This window comes from Maylandia zebra, linkage group LG1, assembly GCF_041146795.1.
Source record: "Maylandia zebra isolate NMK-2024a linkage group LG1, Mzebra_GT3a, whole genome shotgun sequence".
Taxonomy (NCBI): domain Eukaryota; kingdom Metazoa; phylum Chordata; class Actinopteri; order Cichliformes; family Cichlidae; genus Maylandia; species Maylandia zebra.
In genome coordinates this window covers 44,022,107-44,047,094 of record NC_135167.1, presented here as the reverse complement: position 1 = coordinate 44,047,094, position 24,988 = coordinate 44,022,107, and the positions used below count along the sequence as shown (strand labels likewise).

The following is a 24,988-nucleotide window of genomic DNA, read 5'->3' as shown; positions in this document are numbered from 1 at the left end:
CTTCAAATAAGCCTCTGCAGATGATCTGTTAGCTGTTTGACAACTACTCTTTCAAGGATGTTTGATATAAAGGAAGGTTGGAGATTGGCCTATAATTAGCTAAGACTGCTGGGTCTAGAGATGCTTTTTGAGTAAAGGTTTAACTACAGCCAGCTTGAAGGCCTGTGGTACATAGCCGATCATTAGAGATAGGTTGATCATATTTAAGATCGAAGAATTAATTAATGTCAGGACTTCTTTGAGCAGTTTGTAAGAGGACGGCTCCAAGGCCATCAAAAGAAACAAGAGCTGCAAGGATGAAGCCCATCTGCATTAAAATCCAGATGGGCTCATGTGACACTACGGACAAGTTCTTGTTTCAAAGCCCTGAATGCTTGTCTGCACTGTACATGAGAAAACCATCTGTTGATGCTCAAGTTCTACCTGTTCAGATGACGTACAGACCATAAGGTTGTCCAGGTAGCATGATCATCCTGTTGAACTCATTAAGGCCAAATGGGGAGGAGAATGCTTGTATTTGACATTGTACAACCCTGTGAGATCCAGTGCATAGAAGACATTTCCACCGAGTGCAGCAAAGTGCATCCGACTCATGAGGCAATGCATGTGTGTCTTTAACTGTTCTTACATTCAACCATGTGAAGTCATTAGAAATGTGTAGGTAACCATTCAGCTTGACAACCAAGACAAGTGGGGATGCGGATTCACTTTGAGACTTTTGGATCCCTGACTCCTCTATTTCAGTCAGAGCAGCATTCCAGTGTTATTGTTGTAGATCCTACTGGTGTGGATCAGTAAATGAATGTCTTGTTCACTCCTGGCAGATGTCATCCGATTTTGCGCCCAGAGATCTCATTCCGAGCGAGCCCTTCCGAGATGTATCCAGTCTGCAGTCAGAGATCTTGTTCTGAGTGTTCACAGCAGCCATAGCTTCTCCAAGATCTTATCTGTGCTGCACTCAATGAGCCCATTTTGAGAAACTCACGCCTCTCCCATCGTTCCAATCCCAGCGGGCAGCCTTGTGGGGGTTTGAACAGCTGGTTCCGCTTCCTTAATTCTTCGATAAGTCAGGGCCAAGCCAGCTCCGATCAGCAAGAACCCTGTTACCATGGTTCAGAATAGGTAGATATCTTCAGCACTCAGGCTCACCCAAGCCCAAACTTCTCGATGAGAAAGGGGTGTCAATTGCATTTAGGGACCAGTTGATCCAATCCATAATTCCTCTTTTAGGTTTTAGAGAACAGACTGTGAGAGAGTGTTCCAGGGAAAATACAAAAAAAACACGAGACTAGTGTTGGGGTTCAAATATTGGGGAAGGAGAGTACAAACAACCATGGTCCAGAACTTGGTCAAACAATTGATTTTAATGAATACACGTGTGGGAAGCTCACTCTGTACGCAGACAGGAATTGATCTTCGACTTAATCAAAGCACAAACAATTATTTTATAGCATCAGGGTTTGATGCCCCTTCATACGTCAGATCAATTCCATACATAGGTCAGGTCAAAACCACAATGACTTTTAATACAGTTCCAAAGAACATTGTCTTCTATCTTTATGGCCGGTTCTTCCTGTCAACCTTTTGACTTCCCGTTCAAGACACTCATCCTGCAAGTCACCGTTTCTCTTTTACAGAGACAATTTCGCATTTACAACCAGACATGACTAACCTCTCACCCATAAAAGAGTCTAACTAATGTGTGTGTGTGTGTGTGTATATGTCACGACCTCACTCGGCCTCTATGTCACTTCTCGCGTACTAACATTCACTAACTATATGTGTGTCTCATCCTTACATGCTCTCTCATCTCACCCGTTGCACTTCTGACCTTTCACAAGAACAGAGGCTCATCCTTATGTGTAACAACCTAACTGAAACTATATGTACTATGTTGAATAAATGTTTTAATCAAGAACCTCTACTAAAAGCTTAATAAAAGAATATAAAAGTATAAAAGACAATTTGAATAACCTAGTTATTCACATAGCCTCGTCTAACCAGCTCCTCAGAATAACCTGCACTTAGATTCTGCTTTCGGTTTCACTTCAGCAAATGCTCTGCAACCCTGCAGTTTCCTGTTACTCTGACTCTGTACAGGATGTACTCAAAATCAACAGGATCATCACATACACACTTAAGATTATAACAAGCATTCAAAAGCATTTAAGATTATAGATTCAACTCAACAGTTTAAAGTGGTTATCACTGCACCTGTAATAAATACTTGAAATGTGCAATTCACTTGTATTTTTATCTTTATTCCTATTTATTCTATTTATCCCCTTCGTATATTTTATTTATATTTGTCTCTGTATTTATATATGTGTGTGTATGTGTGTGTGTGTATATATATATATATAATATTCTGTAACTGTAACTTCTGTCGGTGCTGCGCTTTTTGGAAATCGAATTTCCCAGAGGAACCCACCCGAGGGATTAATAAAGTTCTATCTTATCTTATCTCTTATCTTAAAGGCTAATTGGGTACCAAAATGTTTAAACATCTGAATGCACTATCAATACTGTAAATTATATTAATAATGCAATGGTAATGATGATGATTATTAACAATAGCAGCAAAATATCTCTCCACTCTCAATACTAGACAAGGATATAAGCAGGGAAGATAAGGGAGAGGAGAAAAAGTGCGTCCGCCTCCTCCGAGAGCCAAAGAAAAAAAAAAAAGTGAACCTGTTCTCATCTGTGAAAACCACAGGATGCCAGTGGTAGACCTACCAATTCTGTGGTAAATGCCAGTTGGGCTCCATGGTGCTGAACAGTGAGCACAGGGCCCACTAGAGGATGTTAGGCCCTCAGACCACCCTTGGGAAGTCTGTTTCTGATTGTTTGGTCAGAGATATTTACACCACGACCCTGCTGGAGGTCGTTTTGTATGCTCATCTTGTTCCTCCTTGCTACCAGCGGCGACACTGACCCTAGCAAAATGCAAAATGCAAAGACGACAACAACAAAAAATGGTGGAAAATAACAGCAACAACAACATCAGAAAAGATGTCAGTGGCCTCCACCAGTAAACTTTCCACTCACAAACTAATGCATGCATCAGGTGCAATCAGCATGCAGTTTGAGGGAGTCAGTCATCAAGCCAATGACCCTTCGATTAGTGTGCAACCTGCTCTACCTTCAGAACACAGCCCACTAGCTAACCTTGTGACCTTCCACCTCTGAGTATTTCCAAGAAAAGAGTTGAAGAAATTCTTCACTGATGTTCTGTGTGCCGTGTTCATGATAATAGGACTGATGGAAAGATCAGCAAGTCCAGACCTGTTTGCAATAGCTTCTTTCACTTAATAAATAAAACTTGCCTTAAATTATGTGAAATGCCACAATAGAACTTTTTAAAAGGCGAATTCTAAAGTGAAAAAAAAAAGATCTTATTATGAAAATGAAGTCAGCAACAAACCCACCTTCTTGTGCCAGTTAATCCTTCTGGTCCTGTTGGTTGCGGGGTAGGGTCTCTGTGCCTCAGCTTGTTCCAGTGCATCATACAGATCCACAGATAGACTAGGATATGGGAAGTCTGGTCAGGTCATCGCCTTGGGCTCTTTGTTGTTTTCTTTTGACTGTTCCTCAGCAGTTTTACCAATGTGGATGGGTGAATTCAGTCCTTATATCATATTATTATATTATTGTTGTATTATGACTTTTATTTTGATACTATGTGAAGTTATTTCAGTCAGCTGCTTTATTTTCTCTCTTTTTCTTTTTACATTTAAAGATCTTTACACAGCTTATTTTTGATGTATTTTCCCAGTAACTTGGAGGAAGTGTTCTGAAGTTTGCAGATAGACCTAATCATGCAAGTCCTCTCTGTGGTGTGAAGCACAGTTATGAACATTTTATTACTTTTTACTGCGGTCTTAAAATCACCTAAACGGACACACAGTATCTCCTGATGATGATTTCTGGCAGTACAGAGAAGGCTTTCAAACAAATTGACATCTTACAACAAATAAATGTACGAGTTCGTGGCCTGTGCGTTTTATTATATATGTTTTCATTTATTTATAGACTTTTTCCTAATACCTTTTTTTCCACATCAGTTTAAAAATCCTGGCAACATCCATGCACAGCGCTTCCAAACAGACAAAAATGTAAACATGGTTCCAAATTTCTTTCTCTTTCTCTCTCTGTCACCCACCCACACGCACAGTGGGCGTGTCGTTCTTCCAGCTGGAGTAAATAGAGGCGGCTCTGCAGCATGCGCTCGGACAGGGACACCGGCTGACACATGAGCGCTCCCTCCATCACTGCTCTGCTCCACCCTGCGCCTTTGCGGACTCTGGGACGAGACACGGATTGTATGAGGTAGGTAGGTGTCTACGGATTCTTTAACCTCTCTCTCTGGGCGTGGGCGAGCTGTACATGGTGAGGTTGTGGTGAGGGGTTATGTATTTGTTGGTCACGGCGATCCACAGGTGTGCAGGGAAAAACATGCGTGTGAATGTGTTTTAAGTGCGCTTATCGCGTGTTACCGAGGAGATCGCAGTTCACCAGGTGGACTCAGCAGCGGGTCCGGGCAGGTTTGCTGAACGCACGTTGCCCGTCCTGCCACGACTTGCGGGCAAAGGTAAGCACTCCCGAACACTTGGTGCTGATTGGACCGCGCAGCATTCGGCACACGCCTGATAACTTGCCCACCAAACAGCCCGCGCCAGCTGCGTGCAGCTGTAAGCCGCAGGCTGAAACTGTGAGAGTACAAATGCTGGCCGTGATGTGGTGAGCACCTTTCTGAACGCAGCCGGGCTTAGAGAGGTCCTCTGTGGCGGCTGCGCCTTCAGATGCTGCCAGGAGCATCTCTTCATTTGTGGGCAGCATCTATAAAATATCACCTGAGCTCAAGAGTGTGACAGTACGTCTGTCTGAGAATGTTACAAGCTCAGCCACAAATAGAGCAAAAAAAAACCTTTGAGCACGTTTTACTCCCGCGCTGCTGTTCACCACCAGAGGAAGCAAGCGGAGTCTGCTCTGCACTCTGCTCCAACAGGTAGTGACCATCATCCTACATAATCTCCGGGCGGTAGCTGAGTAGTAGTTTAAAGTTTAAACTTCTCAAACACAGCTCCCCAAAGCTTCTGTCTATGCATGCACTCAACAACTGTTTGTAACATTCTCTGTCAGACCACATTAACGGGTGAGACAAAAGAATGTGAAACAAATTGATGGAACGGTTGGATGCAATATTCCGCTACCACCTGCAGGTGGTGGTCATGCACATTTGCTAGCCATCATTGAGAAAACAAAACAAACAAAAAAAGGGAGAAAAAAATTAGAGGAAAAATTTACTGCCATCTCCCAAACTGATGTGTAACACTAAGATTTTCTGCTGCTGGATTAGCAGGAGAAACGTGCAAAAGCCTTTCATGCGTGGAACTCCACAGCCAGCGCTAGCTGTAGTATAACTATAGTGAGCATAGCCAAACAGTTCCGAGTATTAAATTGGGTTTTTGTTTAACATAGAGTGTATTGCATTAAGAAGTTAAATGACTCGGGTAAGTGTTTGATGTCTTGGATATACACAAACACAAATTTAAGACAAATGGGTCATCTAAGCCAGGCGGTGCATCATTTCAGAGTAAGCTCAGATCTCAAAACCTAATGCAAATATCAATATGTAACTGTGTTTTTTAGTTGTTCCTAGTTAGCTCACTTTTGTTTAGAGCCTGTAACAAAATGAGATTAAACTAATTTCAGTTTAAAACCATGTTAATGACACCGTACTATTGCACTGTCTTCATGTCAGCATTTTGACATACAAATAATTATTACTTGAGCATGTGTCTGTACTGCCTTCTTTAAATCTTGATAAGTGTTTCTGCTACAAAATGTGCAAGTCATTTGGAACATGTGCTTGGCCTGATGGAGTGATGATGCTGCAGAGCTGTCTGTGGCTCACTGCTGTCTTATCGTGGTGCTGTTCAACTTGTCATCACCACGGCATCCTCTCTGGACAACAATTAATTCGATATACATATACAAAACCACAGTTTACATTCATATGTACAATATGTAGCATTCTTGTCAAAATCATTTGGTTCTGAGTGGCCTGCTCTTACAAAAATGGTTATGCAACTAACTGAGACTGACTAAAGTGCTAGCAAAAAGAGACTCAGGCTGGGGTGGTTGTCAGAATATCAGCAGAGAATATGAAGGCGTGTAGAAAATCTTGAACATAAATGAGCTGAGTGGGAGAGATGAGTGCTGGGCTGTGCAGCTGGAGTTAGGAGCACGGGTTACACGAGTGAAGGTGTAAGCCTGTGGAATTTCCTTTCATCTATAGCTGACTTGCAAATGTACAAGCTGTTGCAAGATCTGGTGTTTGTCTGTGTGTGTCTGTGCTGTCAGAGAGCTTCTTCTTATTCTAGACTTGCATCACTTCTGAATCGGCAGCTGCTCTGATGTGTCTGATCCTCAGGGACTGGTCTGGGATCAGCTGCTGCGGCTTGGTCTATCAAAGACTAATATTTCATTGCAGTGACTTTCTGTTGGGAATGAGGAAGAAGTAATTTGGTCTAATCCACTGTTTTGTTTATTCCCACCACCAACTCATTTCTAACAGACACTCTGTGGTTTTGTACTATCTGACCAGCTTCTTTACTTTTGTTGTAATTACTGTGTTAAACTAGAGGCGTTTGTCACTTACATCAACATGTAATTTAAGCCTCAAAGAACTGATACAGTTGTTCTTTGCTCAAGAAATGCTGCTGCTTCTAGTCAAGCGGACACAGTGTGTGATGTGTTGAACGTAGGAGTATGGTCTGATAGCTGAAGTGTTGTATTGTTTGTACACTGTCATAGGTTAAAAAAGAAACGTTTTCTAAAGGTTGGCTAATGTTGGGGTGGTAAAGGGTGGTATTTACCCCAAACCACAGGTGAAAACATCTATAGGGTGAATCAAAAAGAATCATCTGTTTTCTTAAAGTAATGTACACGTGAAACCTGTGATAAATTTTAAAATACAAAACTTGAAATGTTTACAAGTGCTCAGTGTGTTAGCCTCTGGACACAATTTGTTCCATGTCTCCATCAGTGCTGTTGTTATGCTACCCGCTGCCAACCACTTGAAACTTGCAAATCCCCTCTAACAGTACGTTTCGATCATTACCACTGAATGGCAGTAAAGAGCACATTGAAATCAAATCATTCCTTTTCATACACCCTGTATTTTTTGTGGTTCTTTTTCAGTATCACATAGCCACTGCCAATCAGATACTTGGTGGACTGAAACCTCACACTACTTTTATTGCCATCGATTTTGACAAGACCCCCCACATTGGGTAAAATGTAGCAGTAACTGACCATTTTTTACAGATTGCTGTAGACACTCATTGGACCTCTTTCCTGACCTCCTCTGTACATACTGACAAAGAATTTGAAAATTGAACCAAAAACGTTAAGATTGGATTTATCACTACATCAAACTTTTTGCCCTTTCCGCTGGCACCATTTCTGTTTCAGTCAGGTGTTGTTTCAGGGCTTTGCTGCGTCTTTTTTCCTGCCCTGTTTCTTAAGAAGATGAATTTTGGATGCTGCTCATTTGCTGTAGATACTAGAGCAGGGCGATATGGCCAAAAATATTTATCACGATATATATTTGAAAATTTGCGATAACGATATAACCGACGATATAATTGATGCGAGACAAAATACAACTCCACAACATTACTAGCGCAAAAAGACAACCTTCCATTTATATTCACTTAAACAAGAAGCTGGTTTTTATGTACATTAAAGCTTTATAAAAATGTAACAGTACAAATGCAAATTGCTTGCTGAAAGTTTAACCAAAAGGCATTTCCAGTAGAAATGGGCTGACATGTCCTGAGCATAACCACGTATAATATCCACTGAAGTTAAAAAGAGGTGCTTTGCAACATTAAACTGCAGTGTGCAGTACGCATTTTTCGGACCATAAGGTGCACGGGATTATAAGGCACATTAAGCGAAACAAAGCAGTCAGATAAATCAAACTTTATTAAACTCATTCTTCTTGCTTCCTCCATTTCTGTACCATTGATTCCTTAATGTTGAATTCTCTGGCAGCTGCTCTATTCCCATGTTGTTGCAGTATATTAATGACTAACCTCGTATTGTGGATGGATTATCTCAGTTGTTCTCCTGACTGAAGTTTGGTCCGTTTACAGCATCCTGCCATGCGATTGCATTTGTCTCTAACCATGAAGAACCTTCACGTTAACTTTTATAAGTGGAAAAGTGTTAGTGTTCGTCCTCCAGCTTCACTGTTTATGTTATGCTAACATAGCTGTGTCGCTAGCGATCACGTAGCACATCATTATATACCAACTAGCCCAACTTCAGTAACCCTACAAACGTCACTGCTGTTTAGTTTCCTGTCTTCATTTATGTTGCAAGTGATAGCAGAGCTGTACGTTTGATTTTTTTCAGAAATCTCTCAGTCAGAACATGCTATATCATGCTTGGGTAACTAGCGAAACTAGCGAGCTAACTTCCGCTAGCTTCCTGCTAACTTCTAACTCCGTTAAATGTAATAACTTTTGTTTTCATGGATGCCTGGAAGTTAAACTTTATAGTTACACCTCGTAAAGCAGCAATGCTGATCGTTTTATTAAAGATGAAAGAATTTAGACAGTTTTTAACTCTAAGTGATGCTGCAGTGTAGTTTGACCTGAAGCATACGGAGTTTAGGACCCAGATTATTCCCAGATTTAAGAGCATCTTAGTCCGACAAATATGACAATAACAACGGCCGCTTGCATGTTCTGCAAAAAAATGTGCTTTGTTGTGTATCTGACGGACAAACACCAAACCAGTTCCACATCACTGAAGTTGCACCATTTTTACAAACCAATTCTGGATCATCTGTTTCACTCAACAATCGGCCATGTGCGTATGAAAACAAAGGCACTGCGCATGCGCGTTTTACTCCCATTCTATCGCGATATTTCATTTTCCTATCGTTGCCTAACATTATACCGGTATTACCGTGAACGGTATAATATGGCCCAGCCCTAGTAGATACATGCCAACAGTTTGTAGGTAGTAGCTCTTTGGGAATCACCTTCTTGGTGCAGCAGTAAGATTCAAGATTCATAGATTCAAATGAAGAAATGTAAACAAATTATGTTTTTTGTGACAGGCTGCTCGTGACAAAGTGCTTAAAAATACAATTTAAAATTGGTTCTTTGCTAAGTTGTTATGTGTGGACACGACACTGTTTCATTCTTTAGGATGTTAGGAGCCTTTTGTATTCTTCAGTGGTCAGTAATAAGTAGCAAACGAACAACAAAAGACATTCCTCTGAAAATGTTTAGATACAAGGACTGGACTAAATATGAGTGAAGTGGCAGATTATGTTTAGATAGACCTTCAGAAAGCCTACAGACCTGTTAAAAGTACAAGACATCAGGCTGAAATGAGGGTAGCTTGAGTTCTTTTCCTAAACTAGCATTCGTTTCTCAGTGTTACCTGTATACAGCACACTGCTACAGTGGACACACTCAAATTTCAGATTTGGCTTTGTCAGCTCACAGTTCACCCACCAAAAATATTCTTTCCTACTTTCATTCGCTTCTGCTTTTCTGAGAAAAACAATCTTGTCTTTGAAAAAGTTTGCTTTTCTCTCTTAGTCCATGGCTATTTCACTTGTATTTTTATTTTAATTCCTATTTATTCTATTTATCCCCTTCGTATATTTTATTTATATTTGTCTCTGTATTTATATATGTGTGTATATGTGTGTGTGTGTATATATATATATATATGATATTCTGTAACTGTAACTTCTGTCGGTGCTGTGCTTTTTTGGAAATCGAGTTTCCCAGAGGAACCCACCCGAGGGATTAATAAAGTTCTATCTTATCTTATTTCTGACTAAACTCTTGCTTGTGTTCAGAGGGAATTGCAAGCTTGGTGGTATAACTTTATGTTCATTTGATTTATTCATGTATTTCACTTATAATGTATATAATGTAAAATAGAATCTAAAAGCAATACAGCATGTTTTCACCTTGTTCGTGACGATACTTGTAGAAATGCCCTTTAAAAAATGTTCATAGAGCTGTACTTGAACTAGTCTTAAGATCTCAGAATCGCATTTCTCATAGCAAGTGAGTAAGAAAACACACACACACACTAGAGCTGGGCGATATATCGAGTTTTTAAAACATATCGATATATTTTTATACGAGATATAAGATGTGACAATATCCTTTATATCGATATAGTCTATGTTACGTTATAATTATAGTTGTGGAGCCGCAAGTTTGCCTCTCTTTCGTCCACTTTTGTCTCTACGCAACGTTACTCCGCCTCGCCTTCACTGAAGACAACTCCCCCTCCTACCCCATCGCTTCACGTGCAGGCAGCAACAAGACGGACACGGCAAATCTCCGTTAACGAGTTACTGCGCATCGCCCCATGCGTGGGGCTGGACGGCGTCAACGTGCTAACGAGCTAAACATGCTAACGAGCTAACCGCGCTAACGAGCTAACAGCGCTAACCCTAAAATCCTTTCATTCTCTCAAAAGTTGATAGCGCGCCTTATGTATGAATTCTGGTTGTGCTTGGTGGCCGCGAACCGATTTTATGTGGTACACGGCGTTCAGCAATCTGTCAAAAATGTTTGAGTACGACTTTGGTAAGCTACGGAGCTGCACCGCTTGATAGATTGTCGGCGCATTATGGCTACCGAGGAGCTTCGCGGAGTGATACGTACTGTGCATCAACGTAATATTACCGTATTGTGTGTGTATAAGGACCATAAATGGCACCTGTAAGAGACGTGGTTATGAAGCGGATTTCAAACTCCAGGCTGTCAGTCACACAGTAAAACTTGGGAACAGAGCAGCTGTGAAATCTGTCTGTCTTTGTTATTACGCTCAGCGTCTTTTAGTTTACATTTTGACTGCACAATTGTGAGCTCTTTGTTTAGCACAAAAACAACCTTGTTTTCTTTTATTTATGGAGCATTATTATTTAATGAATGCTCATAATTTAATTTTGAGTAATTTTTCATGTACATCTGTGCTGTATGTTAATAAAAGTGCCTGTGTGACATCTGGGACACAGCTTTGACTAAGAACTCTTTTTGTTCTTACTTTATGGCTTAAAAAAAATATCGAGATATATATCTTATATCGCCATCCAGCTAAAAAATATCGAGATATGAATTTTGGGTCATATCGCCCAGCCCTAACACACACACACACACACACACACACACACACACACACACACACACACACACACACACACACACACACAAATATGTCTGAAATCTCTGGCTTCTCTTGTATTATGTCTACTGTAAGCATTCCATTTCCAAAGTGAGGAACACAACTGTTGGCAGAGGAAAAAAAACATTTACTTTCCACACACACAGTCAACGACGTATAGTCAGTGGGAAGAACTGGCAAAGCGCTACTGCCGTGCATGACTGGGCTGGCAGCCAAAGGCCACAGTTTACTTGAGGAAACCATCAGCTTTTTAGCCTCAACTGAAAGAGGAAAATTTCTCTCCCTTCCAGTCAGGCCTGTCAGCTGTACTTCTCTTTGCTTTCTCCTCTGGTATATTTTTAAGAAGAACGTCGTATTCATAAATGAAGTGACAAAGACAAAAGCTTTTGATCCTTTTTGTCTTTTTTTTTATACCCTTGACGCTTCCATCAGTTTCTTAATTTGATGTGAAATTGTTTAGATTGGCTCCTTTCTTGTCTGGACTTTGTAGTCTGCAACAGAAGCTGGATCACCCTGACTTAAAGCACCTCCACCCAGTCCATGTTCTTAATGACATGCAATGAGAAGCTTGCATGAACAACTGGGTATAAATTGATTCCAGGCATTGCCCTGGCATTGTAACAGACAGCTATTTTGGCTTTGTGTGCAAGCCTGTTATTTTTGTGGATGATGTGATCCAGACAGACAGAATACAGAGAGAGATCCACCTCAACCTGCGTGTGCACGTGCCTCTGCTGCCTAAAATGCACATTCAGCAGCTTAAAAGCTGGTGCTGAAATTAGACACACACACACACACACACACACGTATGCCACACCCTTTTTGTTTGGATCTCAGGAGCCCAATTTAGATCAAAGTACTGAGAAAAGGGTGTAGTGTAGCATACACCCAATGAAATTTTTGTTTATCCACTTTTTGAGTTGCAATATTCAATTTACCTTTGTAGACTAAGAAAGGACTTCCAGAAGTTTCCAGAATATATCGGACACATACATACAGCAGGTTGATAAATGGCTGACGAGCAGATTATTTTGAACAACAAAGACTGTCTTGCTACAAACTAGCACCTGCTCACCAGATGTGCACAGAAATATTATTCTAGCCATTAATTTATTAATGGCCCATTCAAGCTCTTTGTTATCCTTGGTGCTTTGCTATATTGTGGAAATTCAATTTTGCTTTGTAATGAACACCAATTTATTCTGTTGCTCTCATGTAGTTATTGTAATATATCATTTACAGTCTAAATTCACTGAAGTGAACGAGCTGCAACAGAACAAGGTGAAACATGCAGCGAGTGAGAGAGAAAGAAATGTACTGCCTGCTAGATCAATAATTTATGCTCCCTCACACTGAAGCTTTAAAGATGGTCATTAAAGCTTCAATGATAAAACCTTCAGATCCATCGTGTATAAAAAAGAAAGGCCTCGCTCCACCCTGGGTGGTGGTTTGTTTGCCTTCCTCAGACTTTTGCCTTAGGTCTCTGTGCAGATTCTTCACTATATCTGTGCATCTTCCTGATGGCTGCTCGCTCACTCACTAACTCTCACCTTCCTTCTTCCCATTGCTCTCAGAGTTTTGCGTGGAACTGCCCGTGTTGTGATGATTACGGTCTTTTCTTCTTCTGATTTTTCACTGTGGTTGACGTCCTACCATCCTTGTCACGATTCCCCTTAGAGTGTATATAAAAATAAAATGCCTCACTAGACATAAAACTTAGTGGAAAATCGTGATTATGAGTATTCTGCAGAAAAATGTTCTTCATCTGTGGCAAATGGATTAATATAACTGCTGCATGAGATGAGAGTCATTTTAAAAACTTTATATTTCATTCGATGTTCAGCATCATGGCTTTCCTGTGAGGACCACATGTCTCTAAAAAAGCTGCTTATATGCTCAGAAGTCTGGTATGCACGTTTATATTAAAATATATTAACAAGAAAATCAGCTAAATTAAAAGGCTTGAGGAAAGTGTGATATGGTTCTGTCAGTTTCTTCGGAGGCGTTCAGAATATGAATGAAATTTGAAAGTGGCGTGTTGGTAAAACGGCTGGTTAAAAGTGCTGCATTCAGACATTCTTTTACATGCTAACTTAAACGTACCGCTGAGCCTGAACTTGGTCAACTTTCCTATTTTACGGATGTGGTCAGAAGTGCCGTCCCCTTTCAGAGAGTTCCTTGTTAATGTACCAAAGGAGTTATTAACATGTGTAGAGAAGCAAGATGAAACTTATCTGTTATGATGCTAAATCACTGACGTTTTTGTACTTGCTAATTACTTGATGTGTATGAAGCACAGACCATAACTTTGAACAAGCTGCTGGCCGCTCGGCTCGCCCAGCTTCAGTCATTGTTAATTGGAGGCAGACACACTCGTATAACAGAGAGAGCTACAGTCCTCAATGAGCACAAAATAAGCTGAGCTTTCAGTGAAAATAGACAATTGTAGCCACAAAATAGCTATAATGTAAAGGATGAATTCAAATGGGCAAGGAGCTATATGACAATTGCTGTCTGAGATTAAAGGAAAGAGAGATTGCTTTACTTTTGTAGGTTTTGATTTATTCCTATTTTTAGATTCCTCCCAACGGCTCACCACTGCCAGATTCACGGATGCATTATGGTCTCTTACATCTTCTGATGTACTTACTCTATCTAAAACAGCTTTGACGTCGACCTGAGAGACTCCTGCATTTTCATATTAGAGGATGCCTCCCTGCACCTGATGATGTGATTGTTTATCAGAAAAGAATATCACCTTCACATCATCACCACCACATAAACACTAATCCTGTTTGTCTTTTCCAGCTGGTCCAGGCTTTAGTTAATTAACTTTAATCTCCTCATATTCACCAGCAGCACCAACAGATTTAACTTCCTATGCTTTGTATTGCAAGAATTGATTTAAAATCTTTGTCTGTTCTCATTTGTTGGTAGATTGTCATGTTAAAGGGACAGTAGGAATGTTTGCAGTATATTTGTGGAAGACTTTGTTGCAACCAATCCGTTATTAAAACTTTAGCCAATAAACAAAAACAGGTTTATTCAGCTCTCCGTCTTTGCCATGACCCAAAGCTGGCTAATCTACACACGCATGTGTGCATAGCAGTGGACTAGTATGATTGAGGCAGTTGATTTTCACTCAACAATCTTTGTGATATAAAAACAAATGTAATGATTAGTTATTATTAATCTCTGCCTTTTGCCCAGTGGCAGCTGGGATGGGCTCCTGCAAACCTGATTTGGATGGAGAGATGGTTGGATCCATCTGTACCACATATAAGCATGTAATAGCTCATTAGCTACCCTATGTCTTAGACATCCTTAACATCTTATGGACAGTGACAGTGTTGTCTTTTCATAGCTATTAGTAATTTATATTCCCTTATTGACCAAGCAAGGTCTCCGATCTCAAATAAACTTGTGGTAGAGTGAGGACAATATTTACAGCCATTTGTTTGGACATTTGTTTGTGGTTGCTAGTGGAGCTGGCTAACTTGTGTTTATTGATGATGTGACTGCTGACAGAAGTAATAGGATGTAAAGTTTCTGCTCACATTCAGAAGAAATGTGCAGTTGGGGGCCACAAAGACCCCCACACAAGAAGAAACTGAATGTATGGGCAGTAAAAGCCTGAGAGTATTTAATGGGAGAAAATGCAGCATTTATAATGTAATGAATTCCAGACTTCAGGTAGTCATTGGCTTCAAAAGATTTTTATCCAAGTATTATTAACAAAATTCTTTACAATTTAAATTATGCTAGTTTGTCCATTTAATGTTGAGGCTCTATTTGTAAAACTTGCTGTATTGCAAAACAGGTAATTCAGTACTTAAACTTCCTAAACTAAAGCTGAAAGTTTGGTGGTGCATAGAGGCTAAATTACAAAATTACACATGAAATGATAATTTGAGGAATGATACAGAGTTTAGAAATTAAATGTTAAATGAACAATCCAGATTGAAAGTTTTCCAAATGTTGTCACTTGTTATTATATTTGATTGGCAGTGTAGATCTGAATTACTCAACTCAACTCAAGTCCTAATATGGGTCAGATGTCAGGTGAGTTGTGCTTTGACCCATATGGAACCTGACTCATGATCTTTGAGCTGTGCCCCGCCCACAACATATTCTAGTGCTGCAACTGTGTTACAGCAATGTTAATTACATTTTTTTGTACTAATGGGATTTTACCAAATTTTATCAAGAAATATATGGGACTATTAAAGGTAATTTGTTCTCTACATTTTTGTGTTTTAAACACTGAAATGTCGATTCTGCAGTTTCAGGAAAAAGGAGATGTTTAGAAACAGACGCTTCCCACATTGTATCTCAAAAACTGGGTAAATAGATGCTCAGCGAGGCATATTAGAGATATTTCTGAGGGTACTGAGAGAACCTATTTTCTTTACTGTTGTGTGAATTGTCGGTTCAAACATCCTCTTAGTCACAGCAGTAGTATTTTGTATTCATAAGACCCACCAGACGTTGGAAGACGAACTGAAAATGTTCCTCTATCTACAGGTCGTCCACACAGAGTGTGACTGTGTGTATGATTTCCCTCCTAGGGTGAAGGGAATGATTGTGGCACAAAAAGTGCAGCATATATCTAACTATGCCATTTCCTGTCAAAGTACTAGCATTACAGTTGAAACATGCTGACGTTTAGCCCAGAAATACATACTGGTAGATCTAAATATATAATGGTGTCACTGTTTAATTCCACTGCAGATGGGAGGTAAAAAGCATATTATTTCTGTGTCTTTCTGTGGTTGATTTTAATTACCTTCTATTTTTCTGACGAAAGCATCTGCTTATTTAAAAGCCAATAGACGACCCGAAGATAATGCCTGGCTAATGACAACCTGCCGCGTACAGATTTTCATCAATAATCTGATGCAGTTAAATGGAAACCTGTACGTTTCAAGCTCATAATTCACTGTGATGTCAAATCGATGGCTCTAATGTATGCAGTCGGACATGGGTGGTTATGTGTGAAATTGAAAGTGTCTATCTGTCTTGAAACGAATTCAGGGATTGGCTATAATACTGCTATGTGTGAAAGCAGCGGCAACACTTGATGTCATCATAGCCCCAACTCAGGGCTCAAAAAGGAAGGAGGATGGAAGGAAGGATGTGTGATTGCAGTTATAACTGTCCATCTATCTTCTTCTGCTTATCTGGGGCCGGATCGTGGGTCGCTTAGGCATCAGTCTGGGCTTCATTGCTTAGGCAGCAGCCTGAGCAGAGAGGCCTAGACCTCCCTCTCCCCGACCACCTCCTCCACCTTATCCGGGGGAAAACCAAGCGCTACCAGGCCAGCCAAGAGATATGATCTCTTGAGCGTGTCCTGGGTCTGCCCCGGGGACTCATCCCAGTGGGACATGCCTGGAACACCCACGAGGCATTGTTGTCAGATGCCCGAAACACCTCAACTGGCTCCTTTTGATGTGGAGGAGAAGCAGCTCAACTTAGAGCCCCATCCAGATCACTGAACTCCTCACCATATCGCAGAAAGGCCAGCCACTCTACAGACAAAGCTTATTTCCACTGCTTGTATCCACAATCTCGTTCTTTCAGACACTACCCAAAGATCGTGATCATAGGTGAGGGTGTAGACGTAGAGCGACTGTTAAATTGAGACCTCTATTTTTTGCTCAGCTCTCTTTTTACCAAGATGGACCGGTACAGCGTCCAGATCACTGTATATGCAGCACCAACCCGTTGTCGATCTTCACGCAACATTGTAGAGGTGTATCATCCAAGACAGCCCTATAACATCCAAAGCCTTCAGTAATTCAGGGCAAACCTCATCCCCCCCCCAGCGTCCCCGCCATAAAGGAGTATTTTTTAACTGCCTGGTGACCTCAACCCCAGTGATGGACGAGTTGTCCCCATCACACCCAGACTCTGCTTCCTCTATGGAAGATGTGTCAGTGGGATTAAGGAGGTCCATTTTTAAAGGAATAATTTTTTAAATGCAAAAACATATAAATAATGTCAAGTACAGTCAAAGTCAAATAAAATAAGATATATATTAGGGCTGGGCGATATGACCCAAAATTCATATCTTGATATTTTTTAACTGGATGGCGATATACGATATATATCTCAATATATATATTTTTTTAAAGCCATAAAGTAAGAACAAAAGAGAGTTCATAGTCAAAGCTGTGTCCCAGATGTCACACAGGCACTTTTATTAACATACAGCATAGATGTACATGAAAAAAACTACTCAAAAATAAATTATGAGCATTTATTAAATAATAATGCTCCATAAATAAAAGAAAACTGTTGTTTTTGTGCATAACAAAGAGCTCACCACTGTGCAGTCAGAATGTAAACTAAAAGACGCTGAGCGTAATAACAAAGATTTCACAGCTGCTCTGTTCCCAACTTGTACTCTGTGACTGACAGCCTGGAGTTTGAAATCCTCTTCATAACCACGTCTCTGAACAGGTGCCATTTATGGTCCTTATACACAGTAGGGTAATATTACGTTGAAGCACAGTATGTATCACTCCGCCAGGCTCAGCCGTAATGCTCTGACAATCCATCAAGCGGTGCAGCTCCGTAGCTTACCAAAGTCGTACTAAAACATTTTTTGACAGATTGCTGAGCGCCGTGTTCCACATAAAATCGGTTCGCGGCCATCAAGCACAACCAGAATTCATACAAAAGGCGCGCTGTCAACTTTTGAGAGAATGAAAGGATTTTAGGCTGTGCAGCCCCTCTGGGCTGCATGGCGTTAGCGGGGTTAGCTCGTTAGCGTGGTTAGCTTGTTAACATGTTGACGCCGTCCAGCCCCACGCACGGGGCGATGCGCAGTAACTCGTTAACGCAGATTTGCCGTGTCCATCTTGTCGCTGCCTGCAGGTGAAGCGATGGGGGAGGAGGGGGAGTTGTGTTCAGTGAAGGCGAGAGGCGAGGTCGAGTAACGCTGCGTAAAGACAAAAGTGGACGAAAGAGAGGCAAATTTGCGGCTCCACAAGTATAATTATAACGTAACATAGACTATATCGATATAAAGGATATTGTCACATCTTATATCTCGTATAAAAATATATTGATATTTTTAAAAAACTCGATATATCGCCCAGCTCTAATATATATACAATCTAAAGTGAGGCATAAAAAATTACCTTTACTGTTCTTTATTTAGTCTTCTTGGAAGCACTTCTGACATTATAGGAGGCAAATTTTTGTGCTGTTTTAAAAGAACTTATGATGGTGTAGATGTTATTTAATATTAATTATAATTCAATGTCCAACCTAACAATCCTTAGGTCAGTGGCTTTAATGGCCCATTTATATTTTTATTGGCGTGTGAAATAAGTAGTGCTGTCAGCGTTAACGCATAAACTCGTTGAAACGGGCTAACAAGTTAACGCAGATGAATTGGAAAAATAAAAATAAAAAATTGATTCCACCACACAAGACTAATAATTAAATAAAACCAGATTAGCTATTTGTTAATATTTGCTACACTTTCTGCTACATTAAGCAAGATTTGTGTTCTATACACTTATAACCTTTAGGTTTATATGAGCGTATGTGAGGAGCGGGTGAAATCACTCAAATCCAAAGATTTTAATCACATCTGTTTTGATTGCAAGAATGTTAGATTTTGGAAATCTTGCTACTGGGTAAATTGATAAGTAATTGGGTGATTGGGAAAACCATTTGGGGATCCCAAAGCAAAAAATAACTCTACAGCTCCTTTTGACTCAAGAGCAAATGTGTGTGTTTCTTCACACTTCACACCATCACATGATTTTTCTCTCTTGTTCAGCCTGGTTGCGCTCAGATCTTACATGTTTTTGATGCAACACAGCTCCAGCTGACTGCCTTAACTATCTCACAGACTTCAGTCTATTACTCTCTGTTAGAAAATAGCCAGGTTACAACTTCATTCTTATTGTAAAACTTGCCTTGCTATTTGTCATGGATGTTTTTGGACTTACTATGTCCTTCTGGGCTAATTTGGATTTAATCTCTTATAATAAGAATACTCCCTAAATAACATATTCAGTGTCATATTTACTTAGCCTTTCGCAGTAATTTGTCAAACTACTTGAGGTAGTTGAACCATGGTTCTGTTGCACTCTTGTCTCTCTGTCTCTCACAGATAATTTCTTTCTCTGCTGTCACCTAAGAGTGCAGGAGATTACCAAACCAGACAGTCGATATTTGTAGGCGTGCACAGCTGCACCTCTGTGTGTGTGTATATGTGTGTGTGTGCGTGCGTGCGTGCGTGCGTGCGTGCGTGCGTGTGTGTACAATTGCATAACAGTAACCACACAAGTGTCCAGACACTAAATCTCAGGGTGGCTGGAGCTCAGGAGGTAGAGCAGGTTATCCACTGATTGGAAGGTTGGTGGTGAGCCCTGGCTGCTCCAGCATGCCAAAGTATCCTTGGGCAAGATAATGATCCCCAAATTGCTCTCTAATGCAGCCCATTAAATGTGTATAAATGTTATATAGAAGGCACTTTTCACAGTTCGATCTGTGACAGTTATAATGGGCTCTGATGTCGTTCTTTTTGTTGTAATCTGATGCAGTTTATCTGGTTAAATGGTGGAGGAAGATGTTTTAGTTTGTCCATAGGGGGATGGGGAATTGTCTCTGCTTGCCTTTATGTAAAAGTCACCATACAGCACTGAGTTCTAGTAAATGTGTGATGATTATTAAGCCCTTAAAACTGTACACAAATGATGATGAATTGTGGTTTCCCACTCTGACCTGTTTTACACAAACATGCTGACGATGGCTGTTTGAACAGAGGCTGATCTTCACACTGACTGGAATAACTGAACCTACGATTTGTTCTTTGCCTGGGGAGAAATGCTTCACTTTGAGGACTGCCTGTTATGCGCTCACACATTTATCTTCTGCCTATTGTTTGCTGTACGCTGTCTGTTGTTTGCTCTGTAAATTGTGGCAGGATGCCAGAATACGTCCCAGAAGATGCTGAGTTGTTGCTGCTAGCACCTAAAACCAAGAATCTGTCAGCTGCTTTGCTATAAAAGGAAACTGGTCTGCTATTACTGTGTCATGTGTGGATCTGACCTAGTTGTTGTTATTTTTGTGATTTTTTTGCATCCATTTAAGTTTTATAACATGCACTGAAACAACCAAATGTTGGATTGGGGAATGTGCTCTATATTTCATTCAGTCTTAAGCAGCGATTATACTTTCCACATCTGCAAGTCTGCTTGGGTCCCAGTGATGTAAATGGTGTCATCAGAAGGTTAGTGCAAGGTTCCAAGTGGATATCCGGATGCCTGCCTGTTTTTTGTGACTGCACAGACTCGTTTTAAAGAATTTATAATGCACCAACTACACTTGCTCCTCATGCAGCAGATGTCAATATAACAGGATTGACTACCTGGCTGTTTGGTCTCCTGGTGTGCGTGTCTGTGTTCACAACAGAGTTTAATGTAGGCTTTACTGATAGTCACATAATTAAAAACACCAAGAGGTCAGTATTAATCACATCAATCATCTTGTAACTTGTCAAGGGAGTGGATACATTAGGCACCAAAGTGGGATTGCATGAAGTCATAGGTCTTCTCGGATGTTTTTGATAGGCTGTGGTTGGTACTAGAGATGGACCGATCCGATATTACGTATCGGTATCGGTCCGATACTGACCTAAATTACTGGATCGGATATCGGAGAAAAATAAAAAATGTAATCCGATCCATTAAATATCACGAAAGCACCTCACAAAACTTGCAACACACCGTAACTCACCTCAGGTTAGCACGTCGGAGCAGTATGCATCACGTGATAGAGCGGCTGTGGCATGCAGGACCTGTCAGTGGTCTGGATAGCATGTGGAGCTTCGCTAGCAACCCGGCATTTCATCTCCGACAAAGTTATCCCGAGAGAAGTAAAGCAAGTGTGTAAGTCCATCTCTGAATGTTTGTAAAGCATTCCTGCGTTAAGCTTAACAAGCGACTGCCTCTTGCTCTCCGGCTGCTACTTCAATCATGAAACTGCTTAACGATCAGCTGATCGGCTTTTCTGTCGCGAGTCCGTCTCTCTGGTTTGTTTTTGGCCCACTTTGCACCAGAAAGAGGAAACCAGCGGCTGAACAACAGCAGCACGTTTAAGCTTGATAAGCTGTTGTTAGAATTTATTTATTATTACTTTCTACTCGAGGATCTTTTTCTACGTAGCTGACGTAACTGTGCAGGGGCGGATCTAGCAAAGTTTAGCCAGGGGGGCCGATAGGGCATGAACAGGGAAAAGGGGGCACAAAGACATACTTTTCTTTCTTATTCTCATTTAAAATGTCTCGCTTTTAATAAATAATTATCTGACAGCCAAAGTTTTAATTTGATGCAAAATGAATAGAAGTCCATTACTGTATATAGTAACTATTAAGTCTAATATATACCCTAGTAAGCTATAGTACTTTTTCCTTTGGGAAGGTACCATCTGTGCAGTCTGCAATTTTGTTGAAGAAAGATGTTGAATCTATTTAATATTTCTTGAAAAATAATTGATTTCTGTGCATTTTTTTTCCACACTGCATCAAATTAAGGTTGATTACGTCGATTAAGCATCATGAGGTGGAGCGTGAGGGGTGGTTCCCTATTTTTTATTTATTTATTTTTGTTGTTGCTGGGAGTTGGAACCCTATTAGTTAGGTTGCTTAATATTTACGCTAAGTACTCTTTAAAATACCAGAATAGGGAGGATGGTGTAGGTTTAAGTTTATTAGATTGATCAGTATTGCTGAACTATGAAATATTTTTTTTTGCATACAGGTATAACAGAATAGCTTTAGTGTAGTTGTTGTTTTAAACTTGAGTATGAACTTATACAAAATGCAGCAAGATATTAAAAAACAGTTTTATTGATTAAAAAACACTATATCGGATTCATATCGGTATCGGCAGATATCCAAATTTATGATATCGGTATCGGTATCGGACATAAAAAAGTGGTATCGTGCCATCTCTAGTTGGTACAACCAAAAGAGTTCAAAGGAAGGAGAACAAAATGGGATCAAAGACCTGGCTCCTTCAGAAGAGCTACCATCGCACAGAATCCACACACAGTGCATCATAGTTTTTTTAATATAGTGGCACTTAGCCTCTCATTAAATAAAGCTGTTACATCCTGTGAGGATGTGGGAGTGTGTGGACGTGGTGTTGTCCTCTCCTCCTCCTTCTTTCTTGCCCCTCCCCTTGTTTCTCTCTGCCCCTGCATTCTCCTTTAGGACACACCATCTGCCCTCGTTTATCACCAATTACCCTCCAGAGGTGATATAAGCTGGAGGAGAGCAGTGTGGGTGTGGGAGAGGCTTCTGGTGGATTTCCACTGTGCTGGTCAGGGTGTGCTTCTGGTCTAGGTGTGGAAAAGGCCTGCTGTGTGTGTGTGACCAGCCCCACCGTGCGTGGCTTGTTGTGAGTAACTCAACTGAGCAGTGGTTTTGCTTAAGTGACGGCGGCCTCCATTACTTGGTTTGGCCTTCCTGGTTATTGCTAATAGCAGCGTTGCTGTCTTTTTCTGTTGAATCCTTATAGTTGTTTTCTTAGCTGAAGCGGTCACCATCTCTTTGGGTTGGCCTGTCTAATTTATCATTAAAGCAGCGTTGCTGTCTCTTTCTGTTGTTACTGCTTATATGATTATTGGGTTAATTAATTATAATAAAGATTTATTTTGTGTTAAACACCTCTGCCTGGCGTCCCTTTCATTTCGACCCGGATCCAACTGTTACTGTCCCCCACCCTCTTCGCCTAGCTTTCATGTGGGGACGTAACAAAGCAGATTGTTGTGCTTTCATGGATCCGTGTAAACTGTATGGGTGCAGCACAGGTAAATTGTGTTTAGTAACTGACTAATAAGAATTTCACTCACCAAAAGAAACTTCTTGGATGGTCAGTGCCACACACAAACCATAGTATTAGATAATCCATTACAAACGCTAAAGGCTCTAATAGTGCACAAACAGTAAATAGGTCACTTTTAATGACTTATAGTAGTAGATGAGGCTTAGCAAATGCTTTTTGGCTACAGATGCCTGTGTTAGGGCACCTGCCAGTTAATGCTGCCATGCACCTAACTTAATTATCCATGTATCATCTGAAACATTGGATTCCCAATATGTGTTCTTTTTATAATTTACGCAGACGGCTGCAGGTCTTTTCAAGAGTGCAGTTTTCTGATGATAGTGCACTGGTGTGTTTCCTTCAGAGTTCAGTCTGATCATGGTGGCGCCTTGTCTTCATTTACCAAATGGGGTGGTGATGCCTTTCTCAACCTTAATTTGGCTAAAACGAAATAATTACTTAGTGACTGATTTATGGTAAGCCAAAAGTCATTATGACACAATGAAAAATTCCTAGGCTTAGTATGGGGGTTGCTGTAGCTCAGGAGGTCATCTACTGATCAGAAGGTTGGTGGATTCAATCCCCATCGGAGCATGAATGTGTATGAAAGCACTTAAAGCATAGAAGAAAGTGCTTGTGTGAATGTGGCATGTTGTCTAAAGTGCTTTGAGTGCTCTGGCAGAGTAGAAAAGCGCTATGTAAGAATCAGTCCATTTAATTTATGGGAACAGTTTTTGAGTCAGTCAGTGGTTAAACAAGGACAACGAAGAATTTACTTGTTGCACAAGTGAAACTATTTAAGTGTTTCTAAAAAAAAAAATACATTTTAAACATTTGTTTATTCAAAGCGTTTCAACATTTTCTTTCATATGCTGGTTTAGTGCATTGTCTGAAGGATAGAAACAGTCCTAACAGCAGGTTAAAAGAGCTTTTTATTACTTGTCAACCTGAACATGTTCTCTCAAGTGAATTTATTTCATTGCCTTCGGGTCATGTTACCATGCACCCTTTAGAAAAACAAAACACTACTAAATCCTTTCACACCATCTATTAAGGTGTTAAATGTCAGTAGTAGCACTTTGTTCTTATTTTCATTTTGGACTGTCAAACTAAATTGCCTATTGTGGCATAAATAGTTATTTTAATCTAATAAGTGCTCCGTATTAGTAAAGTCCACCCACCTACACCTCTGTGGGATCGAACTAGTACATGTCCAGTTTTAGATTTGCTCTTATCCTTTCAGTTCTATCACAAATTAATACCAAGTCGTATCATAATAAAGATCATTTAAAAACTGCCAAGTTCTAATGGTTTTCATTATCAACAGACCAGTTTGTCAAATTTCAAGGAGATCCTGCCATCCCATTACATGTAAATTATACATGTGTATCAGGTGTACGCATTAACTTGCACCATAACTGGAACCCCATTTGAACGCCACACTGCAACCTTCTACATAACCTGACGTGCAAAAGAAATGTAACTGCATGTCCGGTCGACACATAGCACAACTCCCAAAGTCTAAAGCGAGCTTCAGTGATGTCTCTTTGTTATGTTTGTGTTTGAGTGTTCGGTCTACAAAAGTAAAGAAAATCCGTCCGACTGTGAAAAGAGCAGCGGATTCAGAGCAGGTTGAGGTGATATACCTGTGTGGCTCCTCTCCTGTCCGACTGCAACACTTCATAGTCAAAATCCCCTATGACCACAAAGCAACTTGGCCAGTAACTTTGAACTAGAAGAAGGGACTAATACTAGCAGTTTGTCTAATCTTACTTTTGTACAGGGGCTGCTGATGGTCCTGGGGCATCTTCTCCCGTGATAACCTCCCCAACGTGTGTAACTTTGGCCCAGAACGTATTGAATTTCATCCTTAGCTGGGCTCGTACCTGTGACCAGGA

The 24,988-nt window shown here is 40.5% G+C and overlaps 1 protein-coding gene across 3 annotated transcripts in view; it reads left to right on the top strand.

Annotated features, from left to right (window-relative positions):
* Positions 1–4,244: 4,244 nt before the first annotated feature.
* The window catches only part of cemip (cell migration inducing hyaluronidase 1), a 147,149-nt gene continuing 126,405 nt past the window's right edge, over positions 4,245–24,988 (top strand). The window contains exon 1 of one of the 3 annotated variants that reach the window (XM_014411347.3): positions 4,245–4,332. The gene's annotated coding sequence lies outside the window, so the exon portion shown is untranslated. Of the gene's footprint in view, positions 4,337–4,526; positions 4,595–24,988 lie in introns of those variants that run through there. The other 2 variants (XM_014411348.3, XM_014411349.3) reach the window with 2 other exon arrangements.